Genomic DNA, 23,147 nt, shown 5'->3' with positions numbered 1-23,147 from the left:
CGATTACCCAGGGGTACACCGGATTCCTTCAGACCCCCGGGCCCGTCGACATCCAGAAGAGAGCTTTGCTTCGATGGAGGCTACAGTCCAAGAGACCGCCCCGCCCCACGCCCCAGGGAGCCCACCTGCCGCAAGGAACCCCCGTTCTCCAGCGTCAGTCCCCTCCCCGGCTCGGAGCCCTCCGCTGCATCCGAGGACGAAGCCCGTTCAGCAGGGGTGCCTGTCAGTCCAGGGGCTACAAGCTCAGGGGACGCAGAGTGAACCTCTTTCCACGGACGGCCCCTGAGTGCGGGACCAACCTCCGACGTGCTCCGAGCATGTATCCTTTTGTGGGAGTGAATCTTCCCCCTCAGCAGGTTCACTTTCTTCTGATTCGGAGGACGCGCGATTCCTCCATTCCGTACCTCTGATGTGGGGAGGCCCGCTGACCTCCATTTCAGTCCTCAGCTCCACATCCTCCCTCCCGGCTGGTTGCTGAGCCACAGAGATATCCGTACCCTCCAGGCTGGGACTAGGGACAGGCCCCGAGGCGGAGAGGCCTGGAGATATCTGTACCCTCCAGGCTGGGACTAGGGACAGGCCCCGAGGTGGAGAGGCCATCCAGTGCCGCGATAATGCAGTGCACTGCATTTCTTTTGTGCTATCAGTCCAAAAGGTGGCAGCTCTTCAGGAATTCTTTCACCAGAAGCCACGGCTCCTGTGAGGGGACTAGGTCTGGCTATTTTGGAGCTGCAGCCCGCCATGTTGAAGCCCCTCAGTCAGAAATCAAACGGCACTGAACGAAATCAGTCACAACTTTGACCAGCGGCCAGCGAGTTACACTCAAGGTGCAGGACACAAACTGGGTGACAGTCAGGAAGGGGAAGGGGTTAAGGAGCCAGTGTAGAGTGCCCCAGTGTTCAGCCCCCTCAACGACTTTGGATTCTGTTTTGGGGGGGGAGATTGACCTAGCAGAGGAAAGTCACGGTTGTCGGGTCTCTGGCACTGAGTCTGTCTCTGTGACTCAGAAGGGATCAGGGGAAGAAGAGACACGCTATGGTGATAGGGGATTCATTAGGGGAACAGAAAGGAGGTTCTGTGGGTGAGAAGAAGATTCCCGGATGGTAGGTCACCTCCCGGGTACTAGGAACCTGGACATCTCAGATCAGGTCCTCAGCGGGTGGGTGGAACAGCCAGAAGTCACACTCCATGTAGGTAGCAATGACATGGGTAGGGTGAGTGATGAGGTTCTGCATAGGGAGTTCAGGGAGTTAGGTGCTGAGTTAAAGGGCAGGACCTCCAGGGTTGTGATCTCAGGATTGCTACCCGTGCCACGTGCTAGTGAGGCCAGAACTAGGAAGGTTATACAATTTTGAGGAAGTGGCGAGGCTACAGAAGGACTTGGACAGATTAGGACAATGGGCAAATAAGTGGCAGATGGAATACAGTATCAGAGTGTATAGTCATGCAATTTGATAGAAGAAATGAAAGGGTTAGACCATAAGACACAGGAGTAGAATTAGGCCATTCAGCCCATCGAGTCTGCACCACCATTCCAACATGGCTGACCCTGGATTCCACTCAGCCCCATACACCTGCCTTCTCACCGTATCCTTTGATGCCCTGACCGATCAGGAAACTATCAATTTAAGTATACCCACAAACTTGGCCTCCACCGCAATCTGTGGTAGAGCATTCCACAGATTCACTGCTCTCTGGCTAAAAAACAAATCATCTGTTTTAAAGGGTTGCTCCTCAATTTTGTGGCTGTGCCCTCTAGTTCTGGATACCCCCATCATAGGAAACATCCTCTCCACATCCGTCCTATCTAGTCGTTTCAACATTCGGCAGGTTTCAATGAGATCCCTGCACATTCTTCTCAATTCCAGTGAGTGCAGGCCCAAAGCTGCCAAACGCTCTTCATTCCCGGAATCATCCGTGTGAACCTCCTCTGGACCCTCTCCAATGACAACACATCCTTTCTGAGATATGGGGCCAAAAACTGTTGACAATACTCCAAGTGCGGCCTGACTAGTGTCTTATAAAGACTCAGCATTATCTCCTTGCTTTTATATTCTATTCCCCTTGAAATAAATGCCAACATTGCATTTGCCTTCTTTTCCACAGACTCAACCTATAAATTAATCTTCTGGGAGTCTAGCACGAGGACTCCTAAGTCCCTCTGCACCTCTGATGTTTGAACCTTCTCCCCATTTAGATAATAGTTCATTTTACCAAAATGCATTATCATACATTTCCCAATGCTGTAGTCCATCTGCACTTTTTTGCCCATTCTTCCAATTTGTCTAGGTCCTGCTGCAATCGCATTTGTCTATTTTCTAAATGGAGAGAAAATACATTAAAAAACTGAGGTGCAAAAGGACTTGGGAATCCTTGTGCAGGATTCCCTAAATATTAACTTGCAGGTTGAGTTTGTGGTAAGGAAGACAAATTTTATGTTAACATTCGTTTCAGGAAAACTAGAATATAATAGCCAGGATGTAATGCTGAGATTTTATAAAGCACGGGTGAGGCCTCACTTGGAGTATTGTGAGCAGGTTTTGGGCCCCTTATCTTAGAAAAGGATTTGCTAAAACTGGAGAGGTTACAAAGGAGGTTCACGAAAATGATTCCAGGATTGAATGGCTTGTCATGTGAAGAGCGTTTGATGGCTCTGGGCCTGTATTCACTCGAATTTAGAAGAACGAGGGGGACGTAATTGACATCTATCGAATGGTGAAATGATAGAGTGGATGTTGAGAGGATGTCTCCTATGATGGGAGAGTCTAAGACCAGAGGACACAGCCTCAGAACAGAGGATCATCTTTTTAGAATGAGATGAGGAGGAATTTCTTTAGCCAGAGAGCGGTGAATCTGTGGAATTATTTACCACAGGCAGCTGTGGAGGCCAAGTCTTTATGTACAAACATTTGTATATTTAAGACAGAGGTTGAAAGATTTTTGATTGATCAGGGCATGAAGGGATATGAGGAGAAGGCAGGACATTGTGGCTGAGAGGGGAAAATGGATCAGCCATGATGAAATGGCAGAGCAGACTCGATGGGCCAAATGGCCTAATTCTGCTTCTAGCTCCTATGACCTTATGGTCTTATGGTCTTAATATATGGCTAAGGAGTTGGTAGAGGAGGGAGGGCATAAGATTTTTGGAGCATTGGGCTCTCTTCCAGGGAAGGTGGGACCTGTACAGAAGGGGCAGTTTGCACCAGAGCTGGAGAGGTCTAATATCCCAGCGGGAAGGTTTGTTAATGCTGCACGATGGGGGTTTAACTGGAGTTGCAGGGGGATGGGACCCAGAATGCCAGAACAGATCGTGGAGAGGTTGTGGAGACAGGTGTTGGGAAGATCTCAGACAAAGTCAGGAATCAAAGGGTTGAGCTTGGTGCGACGAATGTCCTGAGCTGTGTGCATTTCAATGCAAGATGTGCTGTAGGAAAGGCGGATGAGCTCAACACCTGGAATCATGACGTAGCCATTAGCGAGACTTGGTTGGAGGAGGGGCAGGACTGGCAGCTCAATATTCTGGGGTTCTGTAGTTTTAGACGTGACAGAGTGGGAGGGATTAAAGGCAGAGAAGTGGTGTTACTAGTCAGGGAAAATGTCACGGCAGAGTTCCAAAAGGACAGACTGGGAAACTGGACTAGTGAGGTGTTATGTGTGGAACTGAGAAATGGGAAAGTTATGACCATTGTAATGGGGCCATGTTACAGACCACCCACCGGTCATAGGGATTTAGAGGAACAAATTTGTAAAGAGATCACAGACTGTTGCAAGAAACATAAGATTGTTATAGCTGGTGATTTTAATTTTCCACATATTGACTGGAATCCTATACTGTAAAAGGACAAGATAGGATAGAGTGTGTCAAACGTGTTCAGAAAAGTTTCTTTCATCAGTACGTAGATACTGGATCTGCTGTAAAGTGACAAATGTTTGTGTATGGGGACACTTTGCATCCAGTGACTTTTCCGGCTCACGGCCAGGCCGATGGTCCTCTGTCCAAGTGAAATCCAAGGGTTTGCTGAAGTCTCTTCACCCAGTCAACTACTCCAAGTGGAAGAGGGTTTACTGATGTTAACACCCAGAGATATCTGACCCTGCTCGCAGTAAATGTTGCAAACATGAAACTTGGCAATCTGCCAGCTGCTGTCGCTGCCGCAGCCCGAGCACAAACTTGGCAAATCAGCCTTCCTCTGAGAAGAAAACTGAGACACCTCCCTCTGACATCATCACCATTCTTCAGCGTTTATTCCCGATAAATTGATCTTTTTCCGAGATCTCACACACTACCAACCCTCCCACAATGTGCTCCTCCCTTAGTACCATCCCTCCACCCATAATGTGACCCTCCCTCAGTACCACCCCTCCCTCAGTGTGACCCTCCCTCAGTACCACCCCTCCCACAGTGTGACCCTCCCTCGGTGCCACCCCTCCCACAGTGTGACCCTCCCTCAGTACCACCCCCCCCTCACAGTGTGACCCTCCCTCAGTACCACTCCCCCACAGTGTGACCCTCCCTCAGTACCACCCCTCCCGCAGTGTGACCCTCCCTCGGTACCACCTCTCCCACAGTGTGACCCTCCCTCAGTACCACCCCTCCCACAGTGTGACCCTTCCTCAGTACCACCCCTCCCACAGTGTGATGCTCCCTCAGTACCACCCCTCCCACAGTGTGACCCTCCATCGGTACCACCCCTCCCACAGTGTGACCCTCCCTCGGTACCACCCCTCCCTCAGTGTGACCCACCCTCGGTACCACCCCTCCCACAGTGTGACCCTCCCTCAGTACCACCCCCCCCACAGTGTGACCCTCCCTCAGTACCACTCCCCCACAGTGTGACCCTCCCTCAATACCACCCCTCCCACAGTGTGACCCTCCCTCGGTACCACCTCTCCCACAGTGTGACCCTCCCTCAGTACCACCCCTCCCACAGTGAGACCCTCCCTCCGTACCACCCCTCCCACAGTGTGACCCTCCCTCAGTACCACCCCTCCCACAGTGTGACCCACCCTCGGTACCACCCCTCCCACACTGTGACCCTCCCTCAGTACCACCCCTCCCACAGTGCGACCCTCCCTCAGTACCACCCCCTCCCACAGTGTGACCCTCCCTCAGTACCGCCCCTCCCACAGTGTGACCCTCCCTCAGTACCACCCCCCCACAGTGTGACCCTCCCTCAGTACCACCCCCTCCCACAGTGTGACCCTCCCTCAGTACCACCCCTCCCACAATGTGACCCTCCCTCAGTACCACCCCTCCCACAGTGCGACCCTCCCTCAGTACCACCCCCTCCCACAGTGTGACCCTCCCTCAGTACCGCCCCTCCCACAGTGTGACCCTCCCTCAGTACCACCCCTCCCACAGTGCGACCCTCCCTCAGTCCTACCCCTCCAGCAAAGCGATTCGCTGCACTCTCTGTGTGACTGGGACACTCTGCATTCTGCTATTGTTTTCCCCTGTTCCCCCTCAGTGCTCTGTGTAATGATCTGACCTGTATGAACAGTTTGCAGGACAGCATTTCACTGAACCTCAGTAGATGTGACAATAATAAACCAACTTCCCGATTTAGAAGAGCAATTGACCAGCTCACTAGCTCCCTACTCAACAAGGCTAGGCTAATATTGGTACTTGGGGAATCTGTAATTTTCCATTCTCGTGATTCAGTGTAAACAATATCATTCACAACAAAATTATAAAAAATATTTTCTGCAGGGATCACACCTTCAGTGGGAAGCTGTGAGCAATTCAATAACACCGGGAGCCTAAACACAAGTCTCCACAACGAAGGGTTCCGAGAGTTTGAACTTGTTTAAACAGCAGAACCTTGAGGTGAACGAGTTGAGAGAGATTATGATCGAGGCAGGCATGTTAACAATGTTTAAAATATATTTTGATAAATCACCTACAGTACTGTACAAAAGTCAGAGGCGCATACTGTACATAAAGCTGAGCTAGGTCAGACTTCTGCACAGTTCTGTAGGAAAGGCATTTGAATAGATCTGATTAGCCGGGTGTTTTGATAAGGACCTCACCACGTGAGCTGGGTACCCGGTGTCAGGCTCAACAGCGTCGTGTATTCATTGTCCACCTCAGTGGGCTGTATCTCATTCGGAGTTTCAGGAGATTCTAGCACATTCCTACAGATGTATGGTGGAGAGTATTCTGACTGGTTGCATCATCATCTGGTTCGGAGGCTCCAATGTATCGATCGGAAGAAGCTGCCGAGCATTGTAGACCCATCATGGGCACAATCCTCCCCACCGGTGGGGCCGTCTTCAAAAGGCGATGCCTCAGGGAGGCAGCATCCGTCACTGAGGACCCTCCCCACCCAGGACATGCCCTCTTCTCATTACTACCAGGAGGTACATGAGAGTGAAGACACACACTCAACCGTTCAGAAACAGCTTCTTTCCCTCCGCCAGCAGATTTCTGAACGGTCCATGAACACTCTCTCACTACTTTGCTATCTTTTTGCACTTTCAAAGACTTTTTAACAACTCAAGTTCTGTGTTTTTTTATTTGCTTGAGCGCCCCATTATAGGAAAGATGCTGAGGCTTTGGAGTAGGACCAGAAGAGGTTTACCGGGATTCTGTCTGCATTACAGACTGTGCTGTAGTGAGCGGTTGGACAAAGCTGGGTTTTTCCCTGTGCTGTGTTGTGCTGTTCATTGTTCTAGTTTGTAATTGGTCTCCGTTTGCACGCTTGTTTTTGTCTGTCTTTATGTAGATTTTCAGATATTCTGCTGTATCCTTTTTTGCTGTGAATGCCGGCTAGAAAATGAATCTCAAGACACCTTGATAATAAATTTACTTGGACTGTTCTTTGACTTCTGCGAGCAGAATATATTAGTAGGGTTGGTGTAAATGGGTGGTCGGGTCAGGTCAGTCCAGACTTGATGGCCGGTAGAGACGGCTTCTGTGCTGAATCTCCCTACGACCAAAATGAGCTCCAGGGTTCAGAGTTCAGGTCCCTGCCATCAGCTCCAGACAATGCCCAGACCAAGTCATGTTCTTGATTTAACACATGAGAGACACTTAATCCCAACAGTGTGACCTTAATTCTCCCCACTTCCTCTGAGAATTTGAATTTAACTCTTTTTGTGAAGTAAGTTGATATTTATTTTGCATCATTTCAGATTATGCATTTGATGATTTGCATAAAATTCAACAGGATGAACAGAGTTGTGTGCCAGAGAGATCACTACGTGAATGTACAGACCAGCAGATGTCACAGAGAAATAACCAGGGAGTGAGATTCGTTGAGGGAGCTCCTCCCGAGGCCTAGCACAGACACAATGGGCCAAATAACCTTCTTTGCAATAATTGGGAATTAGTAATCGGATCCCACGGAGCAAAGGAACAATCTAGGGAATGCATTTCAAATGGAAGAGTTACGTAGTAATTAGTGCAATCGCTTTTCAATGCCAGCAGTTGCTAATCGGGGTCAGTTCCCACCACTATCTGAAAGGAATCTGTATGTGAGCAGAGCGACAAAGCATCTTTCTCCATGCCGGGCAGGACCTCTCACCTGAGCCGAGTCCGTCCCATTTCATTGTCAAGAACCCTCACCACCCAGGACATGCCCTTTTCTGATTACTACCATCAGGGAGAGGTACAGAAGCCTGAAGACGCACATTCAGTGTTTTGGGAACAACCTTTTCCCCACCGCCATCAGATTCCTGAACAGTCCGTGAACCCATGGACACTACCTCACTATTTCACTCTTTTTTTGCTCTTTGAAGGACTTTTTACAACTCATGTTCTTGGTTTTTTTGCACAATCACCCCACTATAGGAAAGATGTTGAGGCTTTGGAGAGGAAGCAGAAGAGGTTTACCAGGATGCTGCCTGGATTAGAGAGGTTGGACAACCTTGGGTTGTTTTCTCTGGAGTGGTGGGGGATGAGGGGAGATGTGTTTCTCACCATGAACACTCATAAAACGCTTGATTGCTCTAATAGGCTTATTTCTGGAGTAGCGTCTACAGCCGCACTCTGGCGGAAAGCTGTGGACCAGTCGCTCAGGGTTACCTCGATGACATCAGTGGGTGAACAGTTAAAGAACAGCGACCACAACTCCTTAACTTTCTGGATAGCTATAGATAAGGATAGGTATAGTCCTTGTGGGAGAATTTTAAGTTGGAGTAGGGCAAATTCCGAGGGCATTAGGCAGGAACTAAGAAGCGTTAATTGGGGACACCTTTCTCTGAAAAGTCCACATCAGGCATGTGTTGGGAGGTTAAAGATCATGGAGTACAGGAAAGGTATGTCCCTGTTAGAAGGAAGGATGGGGGTGGAAAGATAAGAGAACCTTGGATGACCAAAGAGATGAAAAAGGAAAAGTACGTAAAGCTTTGGAAGTCAGAATCAAATGAAACACGAGGAGTATAAAGAAGTCGGAAAAGAACTGAAGAAGGTAATTAGGAAAGCCTGCAGGGGCCATGAAAAGTCCTTGGCAAGTAGGATTAAGGTGAATCCCGAGCCATTCTATACTTACATCAAGAGCAAGAGGATAACTAGGGAGAGGGGGAGCCCACTCAAGGATTAAGAAGGTAACATTTGCTTGGATGCGGGGAATGTGAGTGAGGTATTTAATGAGTACTTTGCTTCAGTATTTACCAAGGAAAAGGATACGGAGGACCAGGAGATCAGTGCAGAGTGTATAAATACGTTAGGGCATCTAGAGGTCAAGGAGGAGGAAGTGTTGGGTCTCCTAATGTGTAATAAGATGGATAAGTCCCCAGGGGCTGATGGGATTTACTGCAGGTTATCGAAGGAGGCAAGGACGAGATTGCTTGGCCCTTGACCAGTATCTTTGTGTCCTCTCTAGACACAGGTGAGGTCCCGGAGGACTGGTGAATGGCTAATGTTGTACCTCTACATAAGAAGGGAACAAGGAAAAATCCTGGAACTATGGACCAGTGAGTTGTTGGGAAAGTGGTGGAGAGAATTTTTAGGGGATAGGATATATAAGCACTTGGAGACCTGTGGACTAATTACGGAGGTCCAGCATGGGGCATTCTGCGGGGCAGGTGGTGCTTTACCACCCTGTTTGAGTTTTTTGACAAGGTGACGAGAGAGATCGCTAAGGGTACAGTAGTGGACATTGTCTTCGTGGATTTTTAGTAAGGTTTTTGACTAAGTCCCTCATAGGAGGCTAAGCCAGGAGGTTAAGATGCATGGGATCCATGGTGAATTGGCTCTTTGGATTCAGAACTGGATTGTCCATTAAAGACAGTGGTGGTAGAAGAGACGTACTGGAGCTGGAGGTCTGTAATTAGTAGAGTTCCGTAGGGATCTGTGCTGGGACCTCTGCTGTTTCTGATGTATATGAATGACCTGGATGAAAATGTAGATGGGTGGGTTAGTAAATTTGCAGATGATACCAAGATTGATGGAGCTGTGAATGGTGTGGAAGTCTGGCAAAGAATGCAGTGCAACATAGATCAGTTGCAGACATGAGCAGAGAAATGGCAGATGGAGTTTAGCCCAGGTAAATGTGAGATGTTGCACCTTGGTAGAGAAAATGCAAAGAGACAGTACACTGTTAAGGGCAAGATGCTTAAGTATTGCTGAACAGAGAGCTCTTGGGGTCCAAATTCATAGTTCCTACATAGATTGATAAGGTGGTTAAAAAGGCTTATGGAATGCTTAGCTTTATTAGTCGAGGCATTGAGTTCAATGGGGTAGATGGTGATGAGGGGTAGATGGTGATGAGGGGTAGATGGTGATGATGAAGTAGATGGTGATGAGGGGTAGGTGGTGATAAGGAGGTAGGTGGTGATGAGGGGTAGGTGGTGATGAGGTAGATGGTGATGAGGGGTAGGTGGTGATGAGGGGTAGATGGTGATGAGGAGTAGATGGTGATTAGGGGTAGTTGATCAGGAGTAGATGGTGATGAGGGGTAGATAGTGATGATGAGGTAGCTGGTGATGAGGAAATAAATGATGAGGGATAGATGATGAGGGGTAGGTGGTGATGAGGAGTAGATGGTGATGATGAGGTAGATGATGATGAGGAGGTAGATAGTGATGAGGAGGCAGATGGTGATGAGGTAGATGGTGATGATGAGGGGTGGATGGTGATGATGAGGAGGTAGATAGTGATGAGGAGGCAGGTGGTGATGAGGGGGTAGATGGTGATGAGGTAGATGGTGATGATGAGGGGTAGATGGTGATGAGGTATATGATGATGATGAGGAGTAGATGGTGATGATGAGGTAGATGATGAGTAGATAGTGATGAGGAAGTAGGTGATGAGGAGGTAGATAGTGATGAGGAGGTAGGTGGTGATGATGAGGGGTGGATGGTGATGAGGAGGTAGATGGTGATGATGAGGAGTAGATGGTGATGATGAGGCAGATGGTGATGAGGTAGATGGTGATGATGAGGGGTCGATGATGATGATGAGGGGTGGATGATGATGATGAGGGGTAGATGGTGATGAGGAGGTAGATGGTGATGATGAGGGGTGGATGGTGATGAGGTAGATAGTGATGAGGAGGCAGGTGGTGATGAGGAGGTAGATGGTGATGAGGTAGATGGTGATGATGAGGGGTGGAAGGTGATGATGAGGGGTAGATGGTGATGAGGTATATGATGATGATGAGGAGTAGATGGTGATGATGAGGTAGATGATGAGTAGATAGTGATGAGGTAGATAGTGGTGAGGAGGTAGGTGGTGATGATGAGGGGTGGATGGTGATGAGGAGGGGTGGATGGTGATGAGGAGGTAGATGGTGATGATGAGGAGTAGATGGTGATGATGAGGAGGCAGATGGTGATGAGGTAGATGGTGATGATGAGGGGTCGATGATGATGATGAGGGGTGGATGATGATGATGAGGGGTAGATGGTGATGAGGAGGTAGATGATGATGAGGAGTAGATGGTGATGATGAGGTAGATGAGGAGGCAGATGGTGATGAGGTAGATGGTGATGATGAGGGGTCGATGATGATGATGAGGGGTGGATGATGATGAGGGGTAGATGGTGATGAGGAGGTAGATGGTGATGATGAGGAGTAGATGGTGACGACCCGGGCAAGGCCAATGTGGCTCTCCCCTTCTTTTAGACTACAAACACTCTTTGCCTTCTGTGGGCAAGCCAGTTCTGGATCCACAAAGCAATGTCTCCTTGGATCCCATGCCTCCTTACTTTCTCAATAAGTCTTGCATGGGGTACCTTTCAAATGCCTTGCTGAAATCCATATACACTACATCTACTGCTCTACCTTCATCAATGTGTTTAGCCACATCCTCAAAAAATTCAATCAGGCTCGTAAGGCACGACCTGCCTTTGACAAAGCCATACTGACTATTCCTGATCATATTATGCCTCTCCAAATGTTCATAAATCCTGCCTCTCAGGATCTTTTCCATCAACTTATCAACCACTGAAGTAAGACTCACTGGTTTATAATTTCCTGGTCTATCCCTACTCCCTTTCTCGAATAAAGGAACAACATTCGCAACCCTCCAATCCTCCAGAACCTCTCCAATCCCCATTGATGATGCAAAGATCATCACCAGAGGCTCAGCAATCTCCTCCCTCGCCTCCCACAGTAGCCTGGGATACATCTCATCCGGTCCCAGCGACTTATCCAACTTGATGCTTTCCAAAAGCTCCAGCACATCCTCTTTCTTAATTTCTATATGCTCAAGCTTATATGTAAGTCATCCGTACAATTGCCAAGATCCTTTTCCATAGTGAATACTGAAGCAAAGTACTCATTAAGTATCTCTGCTATCTCCTCCGGTTCCATACACACTTTCCCACTGTCACACTTGATTGGTCCTATTCTCTCACGTCTTATCCTCTTGCTCTTCACATACTTGTAGAATGCCTTGGGGTTTTCCTTAATCCTGTCTGCCAAGGCCTGTTGCCGTGGAGTGAGCTCGTTGGGTGGAAGGGCCTGTTGCCATGGAGTGGGCTCGTTGGGTGGAAGGGCCTGTTGCCGTGGAGTGAGCTCGTTGGGTGGAAGGGCCTGTTGCCGTGGAGTGAGCTCGTTGGGTGGAAGGGCCTGTTGCCGTGGAGTGGGCTCGTTGGGTGGAAGGGCCTGTTGCCGTGGAGTGAGCTCGTTGGGTGGAAGGGCCTGTTACCGCGGAGTGAGCTCGTTGGGTGGAAGGGCCTGTTGCCGTGGAGTGAGCTCGTTGGGTGGAAGGGCCTGTTACCGCGGAGTGAGCTCGTTGGGTGGAAGGGCCTGTTGCCGTGGAGTGAGCTCGTTGGGTGGAAGGGCCTGTTGCCATGGAGTCAGAAGAGGTCCACGCGGATACTGCTTCACCTGGAAGGTGTTTCTGGTTCCCTGGTGGTGGAGAGGGGGAGAAGTGAGGGTCAGATGCTTCATGGGAAGATGGGAAGTGCAAAGAATTATCTTATGATCTAATGATATTAAGAATTGTCAATATACAGACTCTAGGCCTGTACTCACTGGAGTTTAGAAAAATGAGGGAGGATCTCATTGAAAACTATTGAATATTGAAAGGCTTAGATAGAGTGGATGTGGAGAGGATGTTTCCATGGTGGGGGTCTAGGACCAGAGGACACAGATAGAGTGGATGTGGAGAGGATGTTTCCTGTAGTGGAGTTTAAGACCAGATGGCACAGATAGAGTGGACGTGGAGAGGATGTTTCCTGTGGTGGGGGAGTCTAGGACCAGAGGACACAGCCTCAGAATGGAAGGACAATCATTTAGAATAGCGATGAGGAGGAATTTCTTTAGTCATTGCCAGAGACGGCTGTGGAGGCCAAGTCATTGGGTATAGTTAAAGTGGAGACTGATTGGTTCTTGGTTAGTCAGGGTGTCTAAGGTTACGGGGAGAAGGCAGGCGAATGGGGTTGAGAGGAATAATAAATCAGCCGTGATGGAATGGCAGAGCACACTTGATGGACCAAATGGTCAAATTCTATTCCTATGTCTATGGTCATATGGTAAAACGGGGCATGTGAGGAAGTGTCATTAATACAGCTGTAGTGGCTGTGGATTTGTTTGGCATTGACTGACGTGGATGTGCCTTGACGTGGAAGCAGACAGACCCAGAGAGGGACGGGCTCAGAACTGACCACATGAAGGTGGGGATACGGTGGACATGGGCAACTGATAGTGTCGTAGAGTCATAGAAGAGTTCAGCACAGAAACATACCCTTCAGCCCTGCACCTGGACCCTCGCTCTCCATACCCCTCCCATCTAGTTCCCTATCCAAATTCCTCAATAACATTGAAATCGAGCTCGCGTGCACCACTTCCACTGCCAGCTCGTTCCACACTCTCACCAGCCTCTGAGAGAAGTTGTTCCCCCTCAGGTTCCCTTTAAAATTTCACCTTTCACCTGTAACCCATGACCTCTAGTCCTAGTCTCACCCAACCTCAGTGGAAAAAGCCAGCTTGCATCTACCCTGTCTATACCCCTCATGATTTTGGAAACCTCTATCAAAATTTCCCCTCATCCTCTTCTGCTTTAGGAAATAAAGTCCTAACCTGCTTAACCTTTGATAGAATGCGAGCTCGATTTCAAAGTTTAAGAGAAGTTTGGATAGGTACATGATCGATAGGGGTATGGTGGGCTATGGTCCCAGTGCAGGTCGATGGGAGTAGGCAGTTAAATGGTTCAGCATGGACTAGATGGGCCAAAGGGCCAGTTTCTGTTCTGTACTTTTCTATGATTCCAGTTTTCCTATAACTCAGCTCCTCAAATCCCAGCAACAACCTTCTAAGTTTTCTCTACACTCTTTCAAACTTGTTAATATTTTTCCAGTAGGTAGGTGACCAAAAATATCTTCTTAGGCAAGCTCTAGGCTTTCATGACAGCTCTGTGTGTGGCACTCGACCAAACTGGGATGTGTGATAACTGTCACGGATATTGCTCTGGGATTTCTTTGGCAGAAGCTGTGGACACCGATAAAGACTTCATTACAAATGCTGGGTCCATGGGTCTTGTTGTTTTGGCATATTTATCTTGTGTTGAGTGCTAGCATTGACCCAAAACAGTTTTCCATGTTCTCCCTGCCATTGAGACTGTGGAAGCCCTTGGCACAGCTCTGGCCCAGGGAAGCCTATTATTCAGCATGCTAGCAGGCCTTTCCAGCCCAATGAGCTCCACACCCAATTAAACCGCTAACCCGTACGCCTTTGGGAGGAGACTGGAGCACCCGGAGCAAACCCTCACAGTCACGGAGACGACGTATAAACTCCTTACAGGCAGTGAACCCGGGTTGCTGGTACTGTCATGGCGTTACGTCCCCATGTCACAAGTGTCGATGTTGGGAAGTCAAGTTCAAATGGAGTTTATTGTCATCTGCACAGGTCCGTGTGCGCACAGACGCAGGGAAAAACTTACTTTCAGCAGCATCAGCGACACAGCTTTCACAAAAACACAAACATTTAACATTATTTTTTCAAGAACACAATATCAGAACAAAAAAGAAATTCAAATTCTATGCTCAGCGTGATCATCATGTCGCTAAACGGTGGTGACTAGGGTTTTGCTGGCTGGTTCAGGAACCGAATGGTTGGATTGAGGAAGCTGCCCTTGATAGGTGGTGTGGCACCTCAGGCTTCTGGCCCTTCTGCCTGGTGGCAGCCGTGAGAAGACAGCATGGCCCAGATGGAGACATGTGAGCCTGTCCCCAGTACCTCTTCCGACTGTTCCCTACTCTTGACCTTTCACCTCTTCTCACCTCCCACTGGGTCCCCTCCTCCTTCCCTTTCTCCCGCGGTCCACTCTCCTCTCCTGTCAGGTTCCTTCCTCTCCAGCCCTTGACCTTTCCCACCCACCTGGCTTCACCTATCACCTCCCAGCTAGCCTCCCTCCCCTCCCTCCCCTCCCTCCATCTTTTTATTCTGGCATCTTCCCCCTTCATTTCCAGTCTTGAAGAAGGGTCTCGGCCTGAAACATCAACTGTTTATTCATTTCCATAGATGCTGCCCAGCCTGTTGAGTTCCTCCAGCATTTTGTGTGTGTTGCTCTGTGTTGTTTGTAGATGCAAACAGTGCATTTCGATGTTAGTGTGACAAGTAAAATTAATCTCTCTGAATCTGTGTCGTCGCTGATGATGGATGTTACCTGCTTGAGACAGCTCCTTCTGTAGATGGTGGCGACAGTTGTGCCCGTGATGTCACTGGGCCGACTCCACTCCTCTCTTCAGTTTTGTCTGCATTCGAATTGCCGTACTAGACCATCCCGTCGTGGCCTCAGGAGTTTATGCGTTCTCCCCGTGACAGCGTGGGTGTACTCCAGGTGCCCCCGTTTCTTCCCACAGTCCGAAGACATACCAGTTAGGAGGCTGATTGGTTATTGTAAACTGTTGCATGATTAGACTAGGATGAAGCAACACACATCAAAGTTGCTGGTGAACGCCGCAGGCCAGGCAGCATCTCTAGGAAGAGGTGCAGTCGATGTTTCAGGCTGAGACCCTTTGTCCGAGGATTAGACTAGGATGAAACTGGGGTTGCTGGGCGGCGCAGCTGGAGAGGCTGGAAGGCCTGACCCGCGCTCAAACCGCATGCAGTGAGCCAGGACACAGCCAACATTACAGCTCGGATCAGAAACAAGATGGACATTGATGACTGTGAGACCAAAAGAGGCCATTCACTACTGGGACCATTCCAGCAGCCCAGGAAGCAGTGCCAGCACTATCATTTGCCACTCTCTTTATTCCCCTGTCCCCGTTCAACTGATTATCACATTTCTGCCAACTCTCCTCTGATCGTTAGGGGATACTTAACCAACCCACATTTTGTTAGGAGGCGGGAGGTGTTGAAATCTGATGCTTTTGCAATCCGCAGGTTCCTTGGCAGACAAGAATGTCATTGTCATGGAAAAGTACAGCACAGAAACAGGCCCTTCGGCCCATCTAGTCCATGCTGAAACCATTTAAACTGCCTACTCCCAACAACCTGCACTGGATCCATAGACCTCCATATCCCTACCATGCATGTACCTATTCAAACTCCTCTTAAATATTGAAATCGTGCTCACGTGCACCACTTGTGTTGGCAGTTCGTTCCAACATCCTCACCAGCCTCTGAGTGAACATTTCCTCTCATGTTCCCTTTAAACTTTTCACCTTTTGCCCTTAATCCACAACCTCTCGAATATGGTGTAAAGCTTGTTGCTAGCTATTTCATTTAGTGTTCAACAGAGAAAGGCAAAGAAAAAGTACACCTGGCAATCTCATACTCATAAACTTTCCAGTGATAACAATTAACCTAAAAATTTAAGGTTAATTAACTTTATTAACCTTAATAAAATTATGGTTATTCAAGTGGTGTGATGCCTGCAACTGAAAGCTAAGAAATTTCTGGAAAAATACAGAAGTAACTGCGCTGTAATTACCTGAAAATTCACTGAACAGTTGCGTGTGTATAGGTGATCGTATAAAAATGCAAACACAGGAAAATTAAACTACACAATACAGGATCGAGGTAAGCTGCAGAAAGTTGTAAACTCAGTCAGCTCCAAGGTGGGCACTAGACTCTGTAGTATCCAGGACATCTTCAAGGCGCGAAGATGGTGTCCATCACTAGGGACCCCCATCACCCAGAACATGCCCTCTTCTCATCACTACCATCAGGGAGGAGGTACAGGAGCCTGAAGGCACAATGATTCAGGAACAGCCTCTTCCCCTCCACCTTCCGATTTCTGAATTGACATTGAACCCATGAACGCTACCTCACTACTTTTTAATTTCATTTTTGCCCTACTTAATTAATTAAACTATTTAATCTCCATATATGACTGTAATTCGCAGTCCAGCAGAGGAAACAGGAGCACCTGGAGCATCACACTACCAGTGACATGTGCTGCAGTGGAGATTTCTTACATGGATATTCCTGCCAAGCGACAGTAGTGGGAATTAAATGAGTGTAATAGATAGTTGTGTTCTATGTGCTTCTTAGCGGTCAGCTTGGCATGTGAGAGCTCCAAACAGACTGACAATCTTTGGCTTGATAGGAACCTCGGAACGTGTTCAAAATCAGAATCAGGTTTACTACCATTGATATCCAGAACTGTGCAGAAGTCTTACACACGCTCTGTATATATAGCTCGGGTGCTGAAGACTTTTGCACAGTACTGTAGGAATTTTATAAATTGCACTCAACTACTGTCACAAAAAAACCAAATTTCATGGCATATGTGAGTGATGATAAACCTGATTCTGATATGGGTCTCTGTTGTGGACTGAGAGTGGGAAGTGGGCAGGATGAGGGGAATCGAGGTTGGGAAAAGCGGGAGGGAGAGGGGAGCGAGTGGGAAGCACCAGAGAGACATTCTGTAATAATCAATAAACCAATTGTTTAAAATCAAATTACCTTGCTTGGTGTCTCAGGGCTGGGTGTGTCTGCACCCACAGCACTCCCACCCCTGGCACTCCTCTGCCACCTGTCCCAGGCCCCTCCTGTGGCCCTCCACCTCGCCATTCATTCCCAACATCCTTTGCTCTCACCAGATTTACAAACTGGCTCTCTGCTCCACGTTGACAAATACAGTCATGTGCAAAAGTCTCAGGTTCCCTAGCCTGCGTGTCGAAGAGTTTTGTACTGTATGTATGTTGTGAAATTTGTTGTTTTGTGGTAGCAGCACAATGGAATACATAAAAGATGCTGTAAAGGACTATTTAATGTGTATATATAGTAGCATAGTGATTAGCCCGACACTATTACATCACAGGGTGTCGGAGTTCACAGTTCAATCCCAGCATCCTCTGTAATGAGTCTCTGTACGACCACCCCATGGAACGTGTGGGTTTTCCCCGGGTGATGGAGTTTCCTCACACAGTCCAAGGGTTAGGTTAGGGTTAAATCACGGTTGTTGGGTGTCACGGGCTGTGTGATTCAGAGGGCTGGAAGGGCCTTCTCCACACCGTATCACTAAATCAAAAAACTAGTCAGACCGCTCTTCTCCAAATGCTCATAAATCCTGTCGCTAAGAATCTTCTCCATTTATTCGTCCACTACTAATGTAATGGGATACTGCTCTCAGTAGTACGAATGTCTGAAACTCGAGGGAATATGTTTAGGATAAACGATCCATTGGTAAATTGGTTTATTGTTGTCAAATGTTCCGATTTGCAGTGAAAAAGTTTGCTTTGGTATACTGACCGTACAGGTCAATTCATTCAAAGGTCAGAGTTCATTCATTATCAAAGTTATACAACCTTGAGATTCGTCTCCTTACAGGCAGTCACAAGACGAAGAAACCCAATAGAACTAATTAAAAAAAGACCATCAAACACCCAATGTGCAGAGAGAGAAGAAAAACAAATCGTGTAAACAATAAAAATAAGCAAATGGCTTCAGAACTGAAGTTGTACAAAAGCCACAAAGCCAGGCGTCACTGTAGCTGGAGCAGGTCACAGCCCCAGTTCAGTGCAGAGCTGAGTAAGTGCCGTGGAGTAGCGAGCAGAACCGGGCAGAAACAGCCTTCACCTCACCTTTAGTCCCGGCACCCTGACCATTTCAATCTGGCCCGGCACTTAAGTCGTCCAAACAATGGGTCGTTCCTTGCTCTTTGACTGATTCAGGGCCCGGACCCCACCGCCATGATTCGATCTTTCCGATTTGGCCCGGCGCTTAAATCGATCAGAGATCAGAATCAGAATCAGGTTTATTATCAACGGCGTGTGACATGAAATCTGTTAACTTAGCAGCAGCAGCTCAATGCAATACATATTGCTCTCCGTGCTCTTGGGAATGCCACCACTTTACCTCGGCTCTGCTTTGACCCCACCTCCACATTCAGTTGCCTCGACCTCTCCTTACTGCACCTTTGCCTCCACCACTGCCATCTCTCACCTCTCCACTTTCAGCGTTGGTCGTTATTAATAAGCTATTTAGTAGTTTTCTTAGTTTTGTTTTTGCTACCGATAAGTAGCTGAGCATCACCCGTGCCACCTTAAACTGGTACGGGTGGACACAGGTCACATCATTACACAGTGCATTGAGGTAGTACAAGGTAAAACAGAAACACAATGCAGAATAAAGTGTTACACTTACGGAGAAAGTGCACCGAAGACAGTCAATAAGATGCAAGGCCATAACAAAGTAGATTGTGAGGTCAAGAGTCCATCTTATCATCCTGGGGACAGAGGCGGAGCTAAGATGTCAGCAGAGGGCAGCTTCTTCTGCAAAAGTAATTGCTCATTAATGTCTCTGTTTTTCTTTTTCAAGGTGGAGGGTTTTGTCGGAGCCCGTGATCTACAGCTGCACCCAAACTGCGGTTCTTTACGGTGATGGTAGCTTACTGACCGGACGTTTATTGATATCCCCAGGATGTGGTCTGGAAGATGCACGCCTTTGGGGTAAGGCCCTGTGGATGAGCTGATTCCATGGCGGTGTCGCTGACTGAGGGGTTGTGGGAGAAACGGAACATCGTAAACTGTGGATCGGCTGTCAGAGGCCTCTGTATTTGGGATAGAGGGAGGGGGAGAGTTGATGCTTTGCTGCTGTTTGTGCATGGGAGGGTGAGGGGGAGCTTTGGGGTTCTAACGCTTTTCTGTCATTCATTCTTTGGGATTCTCTTTTGTTTCCATGGATGTCTGTGAAGAGTAAGAATTTCAGGTTGTTTACTGTATAGATTCTCTGATATTAAATTGAACCATTGAACGGTTCAATAGTCTGATAACAGTGGGTTAGAAGCCGTCCTTGAGTCTGATGGGATGTGCTTTCAGGCTTTTGTATCTTCTGCCCGATGAGGGAGGGGAGAAGAGAGAATGTCTGTGGTGGGAGGGGTCTTTGAATATGCTGGCTGCTTTACAGAGGGAGTGAGAAGTGTAGACAGCGTCCATGGAGGGGAGACTGGTTTCCGTGATGTGATGAGCTGTGTCCAGAGCTCTCTGCAGTTAGAAGTTTGGAGGGGACTTGAGGAGGAATATTCGGGGTGGGGGCAGTGAGGATTAGAATCTGGTAAGCACCTCCTATGATGGCTCTGGGCTGAGACTCTTACAACTTTGGAGAAGCATCTGGATTAGCTCTTGAACATCCAAGGCAGAGCAGGCTACACACCAGATACTGGGAAATGATGATCATAAGACCATAAGACAAAGGAACAGAAGTTGGCCATTCAGCCCATCGAGTCTGCTCCGCCATTTTATCATGAGCTGATCCATTCTCCCATTTAGTCCCACTCCCCCACCTTCTCACCATAACCTTTGACGCCCTGGCTACTCAGAAACCTATCAATCTCTGCCTTAAATACACCCAATGACTTGGCCTCCACTGCTGCCCATGGCAACAAATTCCATAGATTCACCACCCTCTGGCTAAAAAAATTTCTTTGCATTTCTGTTCTGAATGGGTGCCCTTCAATCCTTAAGTCATGCCCTCTCGTACTAGACTCCCCCATCACGAGAGAGAACTTTGCCACATCCACTCTGACAATGCCTTTCAACATTCGAAATGTTTCTATGAGGTCTCCCCTCATTCTTCTAAACTCCAAGGAATACAGTCCAAGAGCGGACAAACGTTCCTCATATGTTAACCCTCTCATTCCCGGAATCATTCTAGTGAATCTTCTCTGTACCCTCTCCAACGTCAGCACATCCTTTCCTAAATAAGGAGACCAAATGAATGCAGTATGAACAGGATGGGCCAAACGACCTCCTTATCTGGTGTTTATAACTCAATGAATGGAATTCAGAACAGAAACACTGGAAATTTTCTTAGTGTTCATTTTATTTTCTCCTTGTGTTTGCTGAGCACTGATCCGCACCCAAACACAAAAGTTCTCTTGTAAGGAAGACTTGCTGTGGGCTTTTGGTGACCAGGTTCAAAGGTGAGAGAGCGGAAACACAGCTTGATGGATGCAGGTCAAGTCAAGTCCATTGTCATGTGCACACTTGTGGTCAGGTACGGGTGTGGTGAAGAACTTGCCTGTACCGTCACAGGTGCGAAGGTACACACACTGCACAGAGAATACCCTCAGTGACCAATTATTAGGCACAGGAGTCGAACCTGGTGCGGTTTTCTGCTGCTGTAGCCCATCTACTTCAAGTTTCAATGTGTTGTGCATTCAGAGATGCTCTTCTGCACACCACTGTTGTAACGTGTGGTTGTCTGAGTTACTGTCACCTTCCTGCCAGCTTGAAGCAGTCTGCCCATTCTTACCTGACCTCGTTCATTAACAAGGCGTTTTCACCCACAGAACTGCCGCTCAACTGGACGTTTTTCACTCCTTTCTCTGTAAACTCTAGAGACTGTTGTGTGTGAAAATCCCAAGAGATCAGCAGTTTCTGAGATACTCAAACCACCCCGTCTGGCACCAACAATCATTCCACGGTCAAAGTCACTTAGATCACATTTCTTCCCTGTTCTAATATTTGGTCTGAACAACAACTGAACTTCTTGACCATGTCTACATGTTTTTAAGCATGTGAGTTGCTGCCACGTGATTGGCTGATTAGATATTTGTATTAACAAACAGGTGGTCAGATGTAGAATCATAGAGTCATAGAATGCCACAGCACAGAAACAGGCCCCTCAGCCCATTTACTCTGTGCTGAACTATTAATCTACCTGGTTCCATCGACCCACACCGGCACCATCGCCCTCCATACCCCTCCCATCCATGTACCTATCTGAATTTCTCTCGAATGTTGAAATCAACCCCACTAGCACTGGCAGCTCATTCCACTCTCTCACCCTGCTCTGAGTGAAGAAGTCCCCCTCATGTTTCCCTCAAACATTTCACCTTTCACCCTTAACCCATAACAACCAGTTGTTGTCTCACCCAACCTCAATGGAAAAAAACCTGCTTGCATTTACCTATCTCTACCGCTCATATTTTTGTAAACCTCTACCAAATCTCCCCTCATTCTCCTAAGCTCCAAGGAATGAAATCACAATCTATTTATCCAATCCACGTAACTCAAGTCCTCAAGCCCTGACAACTTCCTTGTAACATTTCTCTGTAACCTTTCAATCTTATTGACATCTTTCCTGTAGGCAGGTGACCAAAACTGCACACAATACTCCAACAACATTTTATAAAATTTCAATGTAGCGTCCCAACTCCTGCACTCAATATATTGATTTATGAAGGTCAATGTACCAAGAGCTTTCTTAATGAGCCAATCTACCTGTTCCTAGCCTATCTAGCCAATTATGGATCTGTATTCACAGCCCCCTCTGTTCTATCGCACTCCTCAGTTCCCTACACTCACTGTGTAAGACATACCCGGGTTGGTCCTCCCAAAGTGCAACACCTCACACGTGTCTCTATTAAATTCCATCTGCTATTTTTCAGGCCATCTTTTCAACCAGTCCAGCTCCCTCTGCAAGCTTTGATAGGCTTCCTTGCTCTCCACTACACCCCTGATCTTGGTGTCATCTGCAAATTAGCTGCTTCAGTTTACCACATTGTTATCCAGATCTTTGATATAGATGGCAAACAACAATGGACCCAGCACCGATCCCGATGGCACACCACTAGTCACAGGCCTCCAGTCAGAGAGACAACCCTAGACTACCATTCGCTGGCTTCTTCCGTAAAGCTAATTTACTACCTCATCTTGAATGCCAAGCAACTATAACTTCTTGACCAACCTCCCATGTGAGACCTTGCCAAATGCCTTACCTTCATCAACATTCCTGGCATCTTCCTCACAAAACTCTATAAGGTTGGTTAGACATGACTTACCACTCGCAAAGCCATGCTGACTATTTCTAATCAGACGCTACCAATTCAAACACTTATATATCTTTCCTTTAGAATACCTTCCAGTAACTTTCCTACTACTGATGCCCAGCTCACCAGCCTATCATTTTCTGGCTTATTCTTAGAGCCTTTTTTAAACAGTGGAAGAATATTAGCTATCCTCCAGTCCTCCAGCATCTCACCGGTGGCTAAGGACGTTTTAAATATCTCTGCCAGGGCCATGGTAATTTCTGCATTTGCCTCCCAAGGTGTCTGAGGGAGCACAGTGCCAGGCCCTGGGGATTTATCCACCCTAATTTGCCTCAATGCAGCAAACACCTCCTCCTGTGTAATCTGCACAGGGTCCATGACCTTGCCTCACATCTATAGACTCTGTGTCCATCTCCTGAGTAAATACAGATGTAAAACATCCATTTAAGATTTCCCCATCTCTTTTGGCTCCACACATGGATTACCACTCTGGTCTTCCAGAAGACCAGTTTTGTCCCTTGCAATGCTTTT

Source organism: Mobula hypostoma, chromosome 15, assembly GCF_963921235.1.
Source record: "Mobula hypostoma chromosome 15, sMobHyp1.1, whole genome shotgun sequence".
Taxonomy (NCBI): Eukaryota; Metazoa; Chordata; class Chondrichthyes; order Myliobatiformes; family Myliobatidae; genus Mobula; species Mobula hypostoma.
Note: the sequence above shows the minus strand (reverse complement) of the source record.